Genomic DNA, 19,619 nt, shown 5'->3' on the forward strand with positions numbered 1-19,619 from the left:
CTAAACTGTCTTAGAGAGTTTGCTGGTTTTGCACAGCTACATGTATTTAATATATACATATATATATATGTGTGTGTGTGTGTGTGTGTGTGTGTGTGTGTGTGTGTGTATACATATATATGTATGTATTTACTATTTCATATATTGACCCAGACTCTTTTCATAGTTCTTGGAGAGGGCTCTGTCTCAGAGACCATTCCTTCTAATTCTTGTTATTCTTGTTCTTATTGAGAGTTGTATCTGACTCTTTGTGACCCCATGAACCATATTGTCCATGTAGTTTTCTTGGCAAAGATATCAGATTTGTTTGTTATTTCCTTTCCCAGTGAATTAAGGCAAAGATGCCCAGGATTACAGAGTTAATAAGTGTCAGAATCTGGATTGGACTCAGGTCTTTCTGATAGCTATCATTCCTTGTTTCTCATTAGAGTAACTTTTTAAATAATTTGCAATAATTTTTCATTCATTTCCTAATGCTGTGTTTGAAATTCCATTTAGAAAATCCAAAATATTGTCCTTATTTTTAATTCTATCTCTGCTAGTTTACTAGATAAGAGTTCTCTCTTGTAAAAGATAGTTTATAACTGAAATGTCTTGGAAGAGATTTGGTGCCTCTTTGCTCATCTGATAATAACCAGAAATTCCTGACTTTTTCCTTTATGACCTAAGATCAGTCAAACTCCTTATCTTGTAGACCCTCTCCAGATCCATATTTGGATCAGAGAAATAGTTACAGCATAGGGAGAACAGACTAATTTACTTAACTTCCCTCTACTCAAAAAACAAAACAAAACAAAACAACAACAACAACAAAACAGGCTCAAGATGATGGAGAAGCCAGGCACTGTTTTTAGCTCTAGCTTTCAATCAGAACTAACATGAACTAATCATCTTATCATATTTTGGATCCACAGAAGCTAGAGAAGAATGGAGGGGAAGATCTGTCACAGGCAAATGTGAACGAGTCTTTGCTCCAGCATAGGAGCAAAGGGTAAGGCCAGGGGACTAACTGAGGACTAATGTGGAAGGTTTTGCTGTGGGCGTAGACTGCCGGAGGAGGGCTCCAGAGCAATGCCCAGACATCTATCCTGTCACTTCAGCTAGTCTGGAAGACCCAGGCTGTGACCCCCATATTTTCAGCCAAGTTCCTATGTTTCCAACTGAGCCCCTCCAAGCTTCCCCATTCCTATAGGAGGGCCTGAATTTCTCCAGAATAAACATAGTAACAGCCATTAGGTTTTTGAACCTTTCCCCAAGGCCCAGATGTGGCCACAGATCTCCCCCAGCTTTGATAGCTGATTAAGTTGATTAACTTTCTAGACTGAGGGCCCAGCCCAGGTTATGTGAGAACAGTTCAGATCCTGCTACCCCACGCCTTGACCTAGGGAGTGGGCCACTGATCTAGCATAAGCCCAGTGAGCAAGATTTCTAGGAATCTCAACATGGAAAGTCTGTGGACTAGCCCCTCCCCCAACACAAATTCTAGGGAAAGGGCCCAAAAAGAAGAAAAGAAGCACAAAGCAGGGTCCATTGAATGCTACTTTGGAAACAAGAATACTAACTTATAGAGGACTAGAGCTTCAGAGGAGAATACGAGCTGGTCTCCAGTTCAGAAAGGCTCCTTAAAAGAGATCAAAAAAGAATTTAAAATACGAATGGGAAATTTGAGAAAAGAAACACAAGAGAAAATTAATATTATGCAAGAGAAAATTAACATCTTACAACAAGAGAACAAATCCTCTGAAAATACAATTGAACAAGGGCAAAAAGAAACTAATTCTCTCAAAAACACAGTTGGGCAAATGGAAAAAGATAACAACTACTTCAAAAACAGAATTGACCAATTGGAAAAAGGAGATATGCAAAAGGTAAATGAAGAAAGCTCTTCTCTAAAACAGACTGGAATCTGTGAAAACTAATGACCTCATGATTCACCAAGAATCTGTTAAAAAAAATTTAAATGAAAAATAGAAGAAATGTAAAATACCTCATTGGTAAAACAACTGACCTGGAAAATGGATTCAGGAAAGACTATTTAAGAATCATAGGACTTTCTGAAAATTTTGAAGGGAAAAAAGCCTGAATCCATACTTCAAAATATAGTGAAGGAGAACTGCTCTGATATCCTGGAAAAAGAGGGCAAAATAGTCACTTAAAGAAAATGTTGATCCTGAAAGGGATCCTAGAATGAAAACACCAAGTGATATTATGGCCAAACTCCAGAACTAACAGATCAAGATGAAAATCCTACAAGAGGCCAGAAAGACACATTTGAGATACCAAGGAGCCACAGTCAGGATTACACAGGTCCTGGCTATGTCAACATTAAGGGATTGCTATTCAAAATATGATGTTCTAGAAAGCATTGGAGCTTGGATTACATTCAAAAATTCAATATCAGGGGCGGCTAGGTGGTGCAGTGGATAAAGCACTGGCCCTGGAGTCAGGAGTAACTGAGTTCAAATACGGTCTCAGACACTTAATAATTACCTAGCTGTGTGGCCTTAGGCAAAGCACTTAACCCCATTTGCCTTGGGAAAAAAAACCTAAGAAAAAAAAAAGAATTCAATATCCAGCAAAACTGAACCTTCTTTTTTTTTTTTTTTTTTTTTAAGGTTTTTGGCAAGGCAAATGGGCTTAAGTGGCTTGCCCAAGGCCACACAGCTAGGTAATTATTAAAGTGTCTGAGACCGGATTTGAACCTAGGTACTCCTGACTCCAGGGCCAGTGCTTTATCCACTATGCCACCTAGCTGCCCCCGAGCCTTCTTTTTTTCAGGAGAGAAGATGAATAATAAATGAAATAGATTTCAACTTTTCCTGATGAAAAGATCAGAGCTAAACAGAAAATTTGATCTTCAAAAAGGAGACTCAAAACACACAAAAAGGGAAACAGGGGAAAGGAAAAAATAGTGTTATTCAATAAGATTAAAATGGTTTTATTCCTCACCTGGGAGGAATGGAAGGAAAATTCTCATGAGGAAAATTCTTTTAAGAATTATAACTCTAGGGCAGCTAGGTGGTATAGTGGATAGAACACCTGCCCCAGAATCAGGAGAACCTGAGTTCAAATCAGGCCTCAGACACTTAAATAATTACCTAGCTGTGTGGCCTTGGGCAAGCCACTTTGCCTCACAAAAAAAAAAAAATCTAAAAAAAAAAGAATTGTAACTCGATTAGAGGCAATATACTTAGGCAGAAGGGATAAAAATCCATGACCTGATTATGACTTTGATTGAATTATTTAAAAATAAGATCTCATTAAAAAGGGAAGACAGTAAAGAGGCAAGATGAAGGGGCAGATTGAATGGGATAAATTACAACACATGAATTGGTTCAAAGGACCTATTGCAATAGAGGAGAAGAAGGGAGGAGATGTGAAATGCCTGAATCTTACTCTCAACAGATTTGGCTCAAAGATGGATTAATACATACTCAATTGGGTTTGGAAACTTATTTTACTTTTCAAGTATTAGGAGGGGTAAGGCAGGGGGAGGAAAGGAGGGACTGACAGAAGGAAGGGAAAGAAGAAGTGTAAAGGGAGAGGGGGAAAAATGGGGGGTTGGGAAGAAGGGGATTAAACACGCTGAAGGAGGTTGTTCTTAGAAACAATATACTGGGAAATAGGGATAAATGGAAAAAGATGAAAAATACAGATGGAGGAAATATAGCATGGAGAGCAATAAAGAGTAATTATAATTTTGAATGTGAATGGGATGAATTCTCCCATAAAAAAGAAGTGCATAGAAGAGTGAATTAAAAATCAGTTGTTGTTTACAAGAAATTCATTTGAACCAGAGAGATACATATAGAGTAAGGGTGAAAGACTGAAACAGAATATAATATGTTTCAACTAAAATGAAAAAGGCATGAATCGCAATCTTTCTCTCAAAGCAGCTGCAAAAATAGATGTCATTAAAAGATATAAAGACAGCCTTGATGGAAGCAGCTCCTCTCAGCAGTCCAGAGAGCTAACATAACTGTATTAGACTGGTTATGGACTATATTATCCTCATCCAGAGGAAGAAAAACAAAACAAAACAAAACACACAAACACACACACACACACACACACACACACACACACACACACACACACACACACACCAAAAAAACCCTTCAGAATCTGATGAACACTTTATAAAAATTATCTCTTCTGTATCTCTTTCCTTTAATCCTAATTCCTCATAACAATAATTACTAATCTGTAAACATGTTTATCAAAATATGTATTTACAGTGCTAACCTGACTGTTCACTGCTGAGGGGAGGGGTCTGGGAAGGGAGGGTAGAAGGAAATTTTGTAATTTCAAAACTACTATACCTGTGCATATGGATGAAAATAAATGAATAAATTAAAAAATTAAAAAGAGATAAGGAAAGAAACTGTATTATCCTAAAATGTACCATAGATAAGACATAATTTCAATACTAAATGTGTATACACAAGCAGTATATCATCCAAATTTTCAGGGGTTTTTTTGCAAGACAAAAACAAATAATTGGCTATACCAATAACAAATCTTACAGAAATCATATGATTGTCTCACTAGATGCTGAAAAATCCTTTGACAAAATACAGCACCCATTCCTACTAAAAACACTAGAGAGCATAGGAATAAATGGATTGTTCCTTCAACTGATAAACAGTATTTACCTTAAGCCCTCAACATGCTTTATATGCAGTAGGGATTAGCTAAAAGCTTTCAAAGTAAGATCAGGGGTGAAACAAGGATGCCCATTATCACCACTATTATTAAATATTGTATTAAAAATGTTAATTTTAGCAATATAAGAAAAAATAAATTGAAGGGATTAGAATTGGGAATGAAGAAACAAAACTCTTGCTCTTTCTAGATGACACAATGGTATACCTAGAGAAATCTAAAAAAAATTATCTTAAAAACTACTGAAAACAATTAGCAACTTTAGGAAAGTCTCAGGGTATAAAATAAACCCACATATATCCTCATCATTTTTATACATTACTAACAAGCTACAGCAACAAGAGAAATAAAGAGAAATCACATTTAAAATAAATTTAGGCAAAATGAAATACTTGGGTGTCTACCTACCAAGGCAGACTCAGAAACTATGGAAACAACTATAAAACTCTTTTCACACAAATAAAATCAGTTCTAAATAACTGGGCAAATATCAGCTGCTCATAGAAATGCCAGGCTAATGTAATAAAAATGACAATTCTGCCTAAATTAAACTACTTATTTAGTGCCATACCAATCAAACTTCCAAAAAAATTATATTAGTGAACTAGAATAAATAGTAACTAAATGCATTTGGATGAAAAAAAAGTCAAGAGTATTAAGTGATTTAATGAAAAAATGCAAAAGAAGGTGACAGCCATAAGAGATCTAAAATTATTTTATAAAGCATCAATTTTCAGAACTGCCTGGTACTGGCTAAGAAAAAGTGGTGAATCAGTGAAATAGTTTAGGTGCAAAAGATAGTGTGCTGTAGCAGGGAATGATCATAGTAATCTACTGTTTGATAAACCCAAAGAGTCCAGCTTCTGGTATGAGAACTCATTCTTTATTAAAAACTGCTGGGAAAACTGGATGGTATGGCATCTTACATCCTATACCAAGATAAGTTCAAAAATGGGTGCAGGATTTAGACAGAAAAGACAATATTATAAGCCAATTAGGAGAACAAGAAATAGTTTACATGTCAGATTTATGAAAAAGGAAGCAATTTATGACCCAAGAAGAGATAGAGAACATTATAGAAAACAAACTGGATATTTTTGATTACATTAAATTAAAAAAAAAATTTGCACAAACAAAACCACAGTAACCAAGATCAAATGGAATGTAGTAAATTGAAAAAATAATTTTTACAATTAGTATTTCTGAGGACTCATTACTATAATTTGTTAAATTATAGTAATATACTAAATTTGTTTTTAAAAAGTCATTCTCCAATTAACAAACGATCAAAGGATATACAAAGGCAAATTTGCAGTTGAGGAAATCAAAGCTACCTATATCCATATGAAAATTGCTCTAAATAATTATTGATTAGAAAAATGCAAATTAAAGCATCTCTGAGATACCATTCTTCTCAGATTGACTAATATGACCAGATAGGATAATGATCAATGTTAGAGGGGATGTGGGAAATCTGGGACATTAATGAATTGTTGATGGAGCTATGAACTGATCCAACCTTTCTGGAGAACAATTTGGAAGTATACCCAAAGGGCAATATAAATGTGCATTACCCTTTGATCCAGGCAATGCTACTACTGGGTCTATACCCTGAAGAGATCATGAAAATGGGTAAAAATCCCACATGTACAAAAATATTCATAACAACTCTGTTTGTAGTGGCAAAGAACTGGAAACTGGGGGGATGTCCATCAATTGGAGAATGGCTGAACCAATTTTGGTATATGTTATGTGATGGGATATTATTGTTCTATAAGATAATCAGGAGGAATGGAACTTCAGAGAAGCCTGTAAAAACTTGCATGAATTGATGCTGAGTGAGATGAGCAGACCCAAAAGAACATTATACATCTTAGCAACATCATGGGTTGATGGTCAACTCTGATGAATTTGCTCATTCCATCAGTGCACTCTGGGGACAGGGATTTGTAATAGAGAATGCCATCTGTATCCAGAGAAGAAACTATGGAGTTTGAACGAAGAACAAAGATTATTTTCAATTTTTAAAAGTTTTCATATATTTTATATGATTTTGCTATCTCTAATATTTTCTTTCTTCCTTTTGTGTCTTTTTTCTTTCAACACATTCAACTTGTATCTATGCATTTCATAGAAGAAAATGTAAAGACTATGTTGGAGTGCCTTCTGTTGGGGGGAGGAAGGAAGAGAGACAGAGAGGAAGAAAAAAATTGAAAAATGCAAAATCTTGCAAAAATGTTTGGTAGAAACAACAATTTATGTAATAGGAAAACAAATGAAATATTTATATAATAAAAAAACTTCCCTCTACTCCATTTTTTTTTTGGCAAAATAAAGGGTTGGATTAAATGTCCACTGTGACCCATTCCTATTCTAAAACTTTGGTGATATGTTATTACCAACTATTATAATTGCTGAGAGAAGTTTAATATTTGAATAAAATGTACTATTTGCCATTATGGAGCTTATAGTTTGGTATCTATGTGTATCTATGTTGGTGGAAGGCATCATAAATACACTTTAATTATATACTTAAGGATTCCATATTTCTACTTGATCTACATCCTGGGATTCCATCAGTTTATGGAACTACAATTGAGAAACTTTCTCTATCAGTATAGAAAAACAATTTATTTCTTTTTGAAAATTTTGATCTTTTTTAACTCAACAGAATATTTTTAACATTATACATACATATTTTTGATAAACATGTTTAAAGATTACTCATTTTTGGTATGAGGAATTAGGATTAGGGGAAAGAGATTCATAAGAAATCATTTTTATAAAGTGTACATCAAATTCTGAAGGGTTTTTTTGGTTTTGTTTTGTTTTTCTTCCTCTGAATGGGAATAACTTTGTCCAAAACTGGACTAATACAGATTTCCCAGCTCTCTGAACTTCTGAGAGGAGCTGCTTCCATCAAGGTTGATCATCTCACAGTGTTGTTGCTAATGCGTACATTGTTCTCTTTGTTCTGCTTCCTTCACTCAGCGTACAGATCTTTTAATTCATTCCATGCTTCTCTGGAATCCAATCATTTTTGGCTTCTTATAGAACAATAATATTCCATATATTCATGTACCATAACTTGTTTAGCCTTTCCCAAAATGATGGGCATCCCCCTCAATTTCCAATTCTTTCTCACTACATAAAAAGAGCTGCTATGAATATTTTGGAATATGTGGGATTTTATCACTTTTTATGATGTTTATTACCTTAAGGCCTAGAACTGGAATTGCTGAGTCAAAGGGAATAAACATGTTTATTGCTCTTTGGGCATAGTTTCATATTGCTCTCCACAAAGGTTCTATTCACTATTCCGCTAGCAATGCATCAATATCCCAATCTTCCCGTAACCTCTCCAACACTGATCATTTTCCCTTTTTCTCATTTTAGCCAATCTAATAAGTGTGAGGTGATACCTCATAATTACTTTAATTTGTATTTCTCTAATCACTAATGATTTGAACCTTTTTTATATGATTATATAGAGCTTTAATTTCTTCATTTGAAAATTATCTATGCATATCCTTTGACCATTTATCAATTGAGGAATGAATTGTAACCTGATAAATTTGATGAAATTCTCTCTATATATTTTAGAAATGAGACTTTTATCAAAACACCTAGTTGTGAAGATTGTTTCCCAGCTTTATGCTTTCCTTCTAATTTTGGCAGCATTGATTTTATTAGTGCAAAACCTTTTTAACTTAATATAGCCAAAAATCATTCTTCTGCAGTTTATAATGTACTCTAATTCTTGTTTGGTTACAAATTTTTTTTCCCGTTCTATGGATCTGGTAGATGGAGTATTTCTTGGTCTATTCGTTTATCTATGGTGTTGCTCTTTATGTCTAAATTCTCTACAGTTTGACCTTATTTTGGTATAGGATGTGAGATGTGAGTCTATACCTAATCTTTGCCATACTGTTTTTCAATTTTCCCAACAATTTTTGTCAAATAGTGAATTCTTATCCCAGAAACTGATGTCTTTGGGATTGTCAAACAATAGATTGCTGTAGTCATTTACTATGGTTTGTTTTCAACCTATCCTAATCCACTGAGATCCACTACTCTATTTCTTAACCAGTACCGGGGGCTTGCATTACTCCTGCTTCATGGCAGAGTTTTAGATCTTGTAGTGTTAGGCCACCTTCCTTTAACATTTTTTTTTTCATCTGTTATCTTGCTATTCTTGCCCTTTTGCTGCTCCAGATGAATTTTGTTACTATTTTTTCTAGTTCAGTAAATAATTATTACTGAATGACTAATTTAATTTGGGGCAAATTTTGTTCTTAACCCCAATTGATTTACTTGATCTATCAGTCAACAGACTTAAACAACAATAATAACATGTTTAACCTAAACACAGAGAAAAAAGTATTCATGATAAATATAAAGTACCTCAATGTACATAACATATGGAGCCTTGAATAGGAAGATATGTTAAAATATTAAGATATAAGTTCTATTGCTCTGTGCAAGTCATTTAACTTTAGTTAATGTAAAATATGATGCTTAGTCATTAATCTCTGACCTCACTTCAAACTCTTTATCTTTGATTCTATGAATTGAATAAATATAATGTATATTCAAAACTAGGTAGGGAGGGAGAGCAAATACAGTTACAGGGGCTCAGGAATCACTTCATAAAGAAAACTGAGCTTGAACTGAGTCTTAAAAGAATAAAAGGGATTCTATAAATTAATTGGGAGAAAGGAGTAAATTCCAAGTCTTACTCATTTCAGTCATGTCTAATTCTTTGTGACCCAATTTTGGATTTTCTTGGCAGTTGCTAGAATGGTTTGCCCTTACCTTCTCCAGTTCATTTTACATAAGGGAGACTGAGGCAATCAGGGTTAATTGATTTGTCCAGATTCACATATTAGTAAGTCTTTCAGGTGGGATTTGAATTCAGGAAGATGAATATTGATTCCATGTCCATCAAATTAATCCACTGTGCCACTTGATTTCCTCATATTCCAATTGATTACCTGATATTCCATATGTTCAATGCAAAGGCATGAATACTGGAGGAGTGACTTGTGAGAATAATAGAGAAAAGGCTAGTTTGTCTAGATTACTGAAGACAGGAAGGGGAAGAATGCATAGTGAGTCTGAAAAGCTGGAAAGATAAATTGCGAATGGAGAGTAGAAGACTTTTAAAGGTAAAATGAGAAGTTTATAGCTTATCAATAAAGTAATATGGAGTTACTGTGGTTGATTAAGGAAATTCACTTTGAGAATGAAATCAAAGATAGATTAGTAGTCCAATTTGATTAGAATTCAAAATGTATGATGAAGAATTGAATGAAATCAAGGTAGATGGGCAGGCTAGAAAAAGTGAAGAATCTTGAAGGTCAGAACAAGGTAAATTTGTTTTATCCATGAACTAAAACAAGTATTTGTTAAGTTTCTGATAGGTGGAAAACATTATGCCAAGAGTTAGGATTATGAAGAAATAAAATAAATAGTCCCCATCCTCAAAGAAATTATGTTCTATTTAGGAGTATGTGAGGGGAGGAAATAGCACACACACACACACACACACACACACACACACACACACACACACACACAAAACAAGATGCTTTTGGAGCCTTAAGGAAATTTAGCATTTGAGAGGAATCATTAATGATTTCATTAAAAAAAAAGTTTTGTCTAAGCTTAGCTTTGATGAAAACCCGGGATCCTAAAAGGTAGACTGAGAAGGGAGCACATTGCAGACATGGTGAATAATCACTACAGAGGTACAGGATGGGTAATGCTCTACTGGAGTCAAGAAGATCTGAGTTTGAATCCTTCCTCTAACACATACTAGTCATGTGACTCTAGACCTGCCATTTAGCCTTTCTGTCTTAGTTTTCTCATCTTTAAAATAGAGGTGAATAATAACTCTCTTACAGGATCATTTTGAAAATCAAATTAGATAAAATGTGAGGTACTTTGAAATTTGAAAGTGATCTCTAATGACAAGCCATCCTCATCATTATTAAAATTAATTATACTAATCATTAATAGCAAGAGGCACACTTTGGTTTAAATATAGATTATATTAAGGAGAGCAATATTCAAGACTGAGTAGGAAGGTGATAGTCAGGTTATTAAAGTCTTTAAATATCAAACAAGAAATTATTTATGTTTAATGCTTGAACTAATAGTAAGCTATTGGAATGTAGAAGGAAATGTGACATCTATAAGTTATCTAGCAGAACCCCCTAACTAAAATCCAGTTCATATGCTTGTCATGGCATCACCTCATCTGATGTTGTGGTCTTCTTCCAGAATAAAGGACAAACATCATTAACAAACACTAATTTGCTTAGCTTTAATGTAGGAAGAATGATTGTCAATAACGAATTGGTTTGGTTACTTGTGTTTGGAAGAGTGACTCATTGTGCATTGACTTTCCTTTAGCAAGGCAATGGGGTTATGTGACTTGCCCAAGGTCACCCAGCTAGGTAATTATTAAGAATTACTGCCTAGAAGAAACTCTGAGATTCAATACTTTGCCAATATCAGTGGAGAACAACATCTTGGAAGGGTTTATGTCTACTCCAGAGAAATGCAGTGATATCAGCAGATGTCAGCATCTTTGTGACATCAGAAGTGTGAGTTGCCCTTCCATGTGTGTGATCCTCTTACACATGCCTGATGCATATATCTCCTTCCACATGGATGTCCTGGCCACAGATGTTACCTAGATGCAGATACATTAATGAGGATATCCATAGAGGTCTACTCTTTCTTATTTGGGGACAGATAAATGCTCTTCCATTATGCTAGTACCTTTAGAGTTTTGTTTTTAAACTAAATACATCCTTTTATTGACTAGTAAAAACAAACACATTGTGAAAATTCATGAGCTAAGATATGGAAAGAAATAAGACTGACAAAGTACTTAAGAGTCCAGAGCAGTCAACTAGAGGGCCCTTGAATAAAAGCAACTACCCTGGTTTTGATTGACTAGATATTTTGAGTATTTTAAATAAAAAATAACTAAATATTTATAGATATCTCTAACCTATGCTGTAGAGAAAGGACATTATCAGGAGCTCCACAGTCAGTGGAAGAACCAATAAACAGCACACATCAAAGAATAAAGAAAGGAGAGATAGAAGATAGATACTGTGTTAAGTGCTCTTCTTTCCCCTCAAAAACAACATGAAAGAAACATCTTAACAGAAATTCCATTGACAAAACACAGAAAGAGAAGCTAAGAGAAGAATACCTACCAAGAAGGTCTGCCTTGGGACAGTGGGTGAACCTGGAGCAGAGACCAGAGGATAAGCAGGGGGGAATGGCAGCTAGGGGAAGCCAGAGGGCCAGCCTCAGTCATAGAGACTTTAGGTGAGTGGCAGGTGCGAGATCCAACTTTTGCTGCAGAGTCTTTGTGTGTGTGGGGGGAGAGGAGCTACTGGAGGGTGAATTCCAGCAGAGTCTCACAGAGCACACCTGGAGAAAAATCTGCTGGGCCAGGGATTTGAGTCCCAAACTTTCAGCAGAGACCTTTGCCCAGAACAAACAATAAACAAGCCCCCACCCCCTCAGGGTAAGGCATGGTCAACAGAATTCACTCAATGGAAAGAGATTAACTCCCTCCCCCAGGGCCCAGTCCAGTGTTCAAGGTCAACTCAGACCCTGCAGCTCACTGCCCAAACACTCCAGAGAAAGCAACCAATACCTCCTACTGGCTGGTCCTTGGAACTAAGCCAAGTGAACAAAGCCTCTAGGATCTTCAAAAGCAAACCTCTGAGAGCCAGCCTCCCCCTGCCCCCCAGATCCTAAAAAAAGATGAAGAAAGGCCATTGAAAAGGTGGAGGGCACATGGAGAAATACTTAGAAGAAACATATTCTAAGCCAGAGATCTAGCACTTTTGAGGAGAATATGAATGGGTCTCCAGCCAAGAAAGATTTCCTTGAAGAAATCAGGAAGGAGTTTAAAAATCAATTGGAAAAATTAGGAAAAGAAACTCAAGAGAAAATTAACATCTCTCAAAAAAAGAAAACAAATCTTGGAAAATACAATTGGACAAATACAAAATGAGAATAACTCTCTCAGTTCTTCAGTTGGGCAAATGCAAAAAAGAAAATGATTCTCTCAAAACCTAAATTGGTCAAATGCAAAAAGAAAATGATTCTCTCAATACTACACTTGGGCAAATGGAAAACTCCTTCAAAAATAGAATTGACCAACTGGAAAAGGAGTTGCAAAAGATAAATGAAGGAAAAATGTTCTCTAAAAAAGAGAAGGGAATCGGCAGAAACCAATGACTTCATGAGACCACAAGATTGTGTTAAACAAAACCAAAAGATTGAAAAAAATAGAAGAAAATGTAAAATGCCTCATCACCAATGACCTTAAGAACAGATCAACATGGTAGAACCTGAGAATTATAGGACTTCCTTAAAACATTGAAGAGGAAAAAAAAGCCTGGACTTAATATTACAAGATTTAATGATGGAAAATTGCCCTGATATCATGGAACAAGAGGGCAAAATAGTTAGTGAAAGAATACATCATCCCCTCTGGAAAAAGATCCTAAAATGAAAACACCAAGGAATATGGTGCCTAAATTCTAGAAATATCAGATAAAAGAAAAATTCCTGCAAGCAGTCAGAAGAAACAATTTAGATACCAAGGAATCACAGGAAGCATTGCACAGGACCCTGCTGGAACAATATTAAGGGACTGAAGGGCCTAGAATGAGATATTCTGTAGAACAAAGGAGCTTGGAATGCAGTCAAGAATCTACTACCTGGCAAAGGCTGAGCTTTCACTACCAGGGGAAAAGATGGACATTTAATGAAATGGGAGACTTCCAATATTTCATGATGAAAAGACCAGAGCTAAATAGAAAATTTGAACATCAAACAGGAGGCTCAAGAGACACATGAAAAGGTTAAAAAAATAAGGGTAAAGAAAAAAAAATGCTATCCAATAAGACCAAATTGGCTATATACCCACTTGGGGAAAGAGTCTCATAACTCTTGAGAATTGTACCTCTATTAGAGAGAATATCACTTTCCTGTGACTCAGAATGATTTATAAACAATACCACCTTAAAAAGGGGGACAGTAAGGAGATGGGAAGATGGAGGAGACTGAATGGGGTAAATCTCATTACATCAAGAGGTACAAAAGACCTATTACAACAGAGAGGAAGAAAGGAGGAGGTGAGAAGCACCTGAATCTTCTTGGCTTAAAGTTAACTTACACATACTCAGTTAAGTTAAGAAACTTATCTTACCTTTTAAGTATTAAAAGGGGAAAAGGGGAAAGGAGGAAGGGGGGATGGTAAGGGCAGAAAAAGGGGAACTGACAGAAGGAAGGGAAGGAGAAAGGGGGAAAGTGAAAGGGGAAAGAAAGGGGAGGGGGTTGATATAGGAGGGTAAACACACTGAAGGTAGCGATATTCATAAACAAAATATTGGGGAATGTGGAAAAAGGGAAAAAAAGGGAAAAATACAAATAGAGGGAAGATAGCATGGAGGGCAATAAAGAGTTAGTAGTTATAACTTTTTATGTGAATGGGATGAACTCTCCCTTAAAATGTAAGTGAATAGCACAGTAGATAAAAAAACGAGCAACCTACATTACACTGCTTACAAGAAACTCATTTGAAGCAGAGAGATACATATAAAGATAAAAGGTTGGAGCAAAATATATTTTGCTTCAGCTGAAATGAAAAAAAGAAGGGGTAGCAATCCATCCTTATCTCAAACAAAGCAGCTGTAAAAATAGTTTTAAAAGAGATAAAGAAGGAAACTATAACCTCCTAAAAAGTACCATAGACAATAAATTAATTTCAATGCTAAATATGTATGCACCCAATGGTACAGCATACAAATTCTTAGAGAAGTTGAAAGAGCTAAAGGAAGACATAGACTGCAAAACTCTACTAGTGGGAGACCTCAATCTCCTGCTCTTAGATTCAGATAAATCTAATCATAAAATAAAAAGAAGGAAGTTAAGGAGGTAAAGAGATTGTTAGAAACCCAAGACATGATAGACCTATGGAGAAAATTGAATGGAGATAGAAAGGAATATACTGCAGTACATGGCACTTACACTTATACTTACAAAAAAAATTTACCATGTACTATGGCAAAAAAAATCCCCATAATGATCAATTGCAGAAAGGCAGAAATAGTGAATACAGCTTTTTCAGATCATAATGAAATAAAGATCATATATAATACTGGGGCAGGGAGATATAGACATGGAACTAATTGGAAACTAAATAACCTCATTTTAAAGAATGAGTGGATCAAGCAACAAAATATAGAAAGAATTATTTATTTCATCCTAGATAATGACAATAATGAAACAATATACCAAAACCTATGGGATACACTCAAGGTGGCTATCAGGGGATAAATTATATCTTTATGGGCTTACATGAATAAATTAAAGAAAGAAAAAAATCAATGAACTAAATATGCAACTAAAAAAATTAGAGAAAGAACAAATACAAATTAGAAATTCTAAAAATCAAAGGAGAAATTAATAAAATCAAAAGCAAGAAAACTATTGAACTAATAAATATAACCAAGAGCTGGTTTTATGAAAAAAACAATAAAATTGATAAACCTCTGGTCAATTTGATTAAAAAAAAAGAAAGACGAAAATCAAATTGTTGGTAACATAAATGATAAAGGTGAACTCATCACATAAGTCAGAAATTAAAGTAATAATTTGGGAATTATTTTGCCCAACTCTATACCAAAAAATTTGACAATCTAAGTGAAATGGATGAATATCTATGAAAATAAACTTGCTCAGATTAAATGAATAGGAAATTAAACACCCATCTCAGAAAAAGAAATTCAGCAAGCCATTATTGAACTCCCTAAGAAAATATCTCCAGAACCAGATGGATTCACAAGTGAATTCTATCAAACACGGAATTCTATCAAAGATGGAATTCTGCCTAACTCTTTCTATGGTGTTGATATCTAAACCAGGAAGAGTTAAAACAGAGAAAGAAAATTATAAACCTATTTCATTGATGGATGCAAAAATCTTAAATAAAATCTTAGCAAAACAATTACAACAAGTTATCACTAGGATAATCCATTATAACCAAGTAGGATTTATCCCAGGAATGCAGGGTTGGTTCAATATTCAGAAAACTGTTAGTATAATTAATTATATCAATAACATATCTATCAGAAATCATATGATCATATCAATAGATGCTGAAAAAGCTTTTGACTAAATATAGTACCCATTCCTTCTAAAAACACTAGAGAGTTTCAGAATAAATGGATTGTTGGAAATCATCAACAAGCATTACATGCAATGGGGATAGGCTTGAGGCATTCCCAAAAAGATCAGGGGTGAAACAAGGGTGCCCATTATCACCACTACTATTCAATATTGTATTAGAAATGTTAGCCTCAGCAATAAGAGAAGAAAAAGAAATTGAAGCAATTAGAATTGGGAAGGAAGAAACAAAACTCTCACTCTTTGCAGATGACATGATGGTATACCTAGAGAACCCCCCAAAATCATCTATAAAACTACTAGAAATAATTAGCAACTTTATCAAAGTAGCAGGCTATTAAAAAACCCCTCATAAATCTTCAACATTTCTATATACAACTAACACGATATAGCAGAAAGAGCCAGAAAGAGAAATCCCATTTAAAGTAACCTCAGACAATATAAAATACCTAGGATTGTACCTGCCAAGGCAGACTCAAAAATACATTTTGAAAACAATTACAAAACGCTTCTCACAAAAGTAAATTCAGATTTAAATAACTTGTTGAACATCAACTGCTCATGGATAGGTTGTGCTAATATAATAAAAATGACAACTGTACCAAAACTAGACTAAACTAATTTAGTGCCCTACCAATCAAAATTCCAAAAATTTACTTTAATGAGTTACACAATTTGTAAATTCATTTGGAGAAATAAAGTCAAGCATTTCCAAGGATTCAATGGAAAAAAGGGCAAAAGAAGGTGGCTTAGCTTTAACAGGTCTAAGATTATATTATAAGGCATCAATCATCAAAACTGGTATTGCCTAAGAAATACATTGGTGGATTAGTGGAATAGACTAGATGCAATAGCAGGAAATGATTATAGTAATCTGTCATTTGATAAACCCAAAGAGTGCAGCTATTGGGATAACAACTCTCTCTTCAACAAAAACTCTTGGGAAAAGTTTAAGTTAGTATGGAAGAAATTTAGATTAGACCAAAATCTCATACCCTATTCCAGGATAAGATTCAAATGGATACAAGATTTAGACATAAAAAACAATATTATAAGCAAACTAGAAGATCAAGGAGTAGTTTACCTGTCAGATCTATGGATAGGGAAGCAGTTTATGACCAAGGAAGAGATGGAGAATATCATTAAAAACAAAATAGATAATTTTGATTGCATTAAATTAAAAAGGTTTTGCACAGACAAAAACACTGTAATCAAGATCAAAAGAAATCTAGTAAATTGGGAAACAATTTTTGCAACTAGTATTTCTGACAAAGGACTCATTTCTAAAATATACAGAGAACTGAGTAAAATTTTTAAAAAAAAGACAACCAAGTCTTTCCCCAATTGACAAATGGTCAAAGGATATGAAAAGGCTACTTACAGCTGAGGAAATAGAAGCGATCCATAGTCATATGAAAAATTGCTCCAAATCATTACTTATTAGAGAAATGTAAATTAAAGCACCTCTGAAACACCACCTTACACCTCTCAGAGTGGCCAGTATGACCAGAAATGACAATGATCAGTGTTGGAATGGATGCAGGAAATCTGGGACACTAATATATTGTTGGTGTAGTTGTGAACTCACCCAGCATGTCTGGAGATCAATTTGGAATTATTCTCAAAGGGCAACAAAAAAATGTGCATACCCTTAGATCCAGCAATACCACTACTGGGTCTATACCCTGAAGAGGTTATGAAAAAGGGTAAAAACACCACTTGTACAAAAATATTCATAGCAGCCCTGTTTGTAGTGGCAAAGAATTGGAAATTAAGTGAATGTCCTTCAATTAGGGAATGGCTTAACAAACTGTGGTATATGTATGTCATGGAAGACTATTATTCTATTAGAAACCAGGAAGGATCGGAATTCAGGAAGCATGGAAGGATTTGCATGAACTGATGCTGAGCAAGATGAGCAGAACCAGAACAAAGCTGTACACCCTAACAGCAACATGGGGGTGAGGATCAACCTTGATAGACTTGCTCATTCCATCAGTGCAACAATCAGGGACAATTTGGGGCTATCTCTGTATCCAGAAATCGAATTGTGGAGTTTGAACAAAGACCAAAGACTATTACCTTCAATTTAGGGGGAAAAAACCCTGTTATCTTGTTATGTCAGGTTGCTATTTCTTATAATTTATTTTTCTTCCTTAAGCATATTGTTTCTCTCCCATCACATTCAACTTAGATCAATGTATACCATGGAAATAATGAAAAGACTAACAGACTGCCTTCTGTGGGGGGGCGGTGAGGAGAGGGAAGCAAGATTGGGGAAAAATTGTAAACCTCAAAATAAATAAAATCTTTCCTAAAAAATAAATAAATAAATAAATGGATAGATATGTAAAAGTATATCAGAATAGGTAAAAGGTGACTTTGGCGCAAGAGTCTGTTGAAACTAGATCACGTGAAGACTGGAAGAAGGAAACGCCTCATGAAGAAGTTGTTAAGCTAGTGATTAAGCTGAATCTGGAAGGAAACCAAGGATTCTATGAGGTAGACAAGAATAAGGGCAGCTAAGCATGAAGAATAATATCAAGTGTAGGAGAAAGAAGATAAAGAATTGGTGGGGGCAGGGGTTATGTGAGATGGGGAAATGAATAGAACAACTTTTTTCCCCCACTCATTTAATGTATGTATAATTTAAAAAACCAAGGACCAGCAACTTCATAGCAAACTTTTTAATTCAATTAAACAAATAGTAGGTGGTTAAAGTCCAGTTTATCCTTCACTTGATTGTATTCTGACTGGCCTAAAACTATATAGTACCTTTTTCATGATGACACTCACTTTGACCTGCAGGACCAAGTCTGTTCACCTGATCACAATGAATTTGGTCAATTTAGTTTAAGCAAAAATTATGCTGTACATAAAGTGCACTTACACTTCAAAAGGTTTGAAGCACATTACTGATGCTGACCTGAATTCTGAAAAAAAAACTGACCCAGACAAGTAATCTGGATTAGTCTTTTTTCAACATTCAAGTTTCCTGAGCTCTGAAATGTCGGCTCTAAGTAATAAGATGAATTTGAAAACAATCACACAAAAACCTTTCCAATAACCTTGTATTCCAATGAAATACTTAAGCTATTTTTCTGTTACTAACATAACAGACAGTAGCATCAAGTCCAAATTGGATACAATATTAACAGTTGATATCATTCAACCTTTAATTGAATACTGCTTCTTGATTTTAAAAATGAGTTTTCTATGGATTATTATAATTTGAATACTAAATTCTGTTAATATTACTAATGGAGATTAAAAGCAACCATGCATTTCTTTAAAAATCATCTTTAAATATTTTTAAAATTAATAATCAGAGTGGTCTTTTCATACATGTCCTTATGGTAAATGATTCTGGCAAGGGAGTCACCTGCAAATATGAAAGATAACATTGCAGTAATTACTTGTTTTCATGTGCATATACACCATGGCAAATAGATGAATCCAACACAAATTGTCAGCACCCTTTTCCATCGAACTTTAGAAAAGTTCCTGAAGAAGTAAGTAGTCTTTTGGTAATAATGTAAAGGCCGTTGGCAGTAACTAGAATGCTTGTATGTTTGTTCTTGTAAAGAAAATTTCTCAATTTGTTAAAGAAGCCAAGAGGATCAGCTTACAAAAAAAAAGATCTTTCTTATGAATCTTTGATCTTTCTGACTGTAGTGAGTTTTCACTCTTTCCTCTTCATCCCATTAATTACAGTGATTATATCA

At 34.7% G+C, this 19,619-nt stretch overlaps 1 long non-coding RNA gene across 4 annotated transcripts in view; it reads right to left on the minus strand.

Moving 5' to 3' along the window:
- The window catches only part of LOC141507457 (uncharacterized), a 100,239-nt gene extending 88,109 nt beyond the window's left edge, over positions 1-12,130 (minus strand). For all 4 annotated transcript variants that reach the window (XR_012474153.1, XR_012474151.1, XR_012474152.1 and 1 more), the window contains exon 1: positions 11,901-12,130. This is a non-coding gene — a long non-coding RNA (uncharacterized LOC141507457). The remainder of the gene's footprint in view (positions 1-11,900) is intronic.
- Positions 12,131-19,619: the final 7,489 nt, after the last annotated feature.

The sequence above is a fragment of the Macrotis lagotis genome, chromosome 1 (genome assembly GCF_037893015.1).
Source record: "Macrotis lagotis isolate mMagLag1 chromosome 1, bilby.v1.9.chrom.fasta, whole genome shotgun sequence".
NCBI classification, from domain to species: Eukaryota; Metazoa; Chordata; class Mammalia; order Peramelemorphia; family Peramelidae; genus Macrotis; species Macrotis lagotis.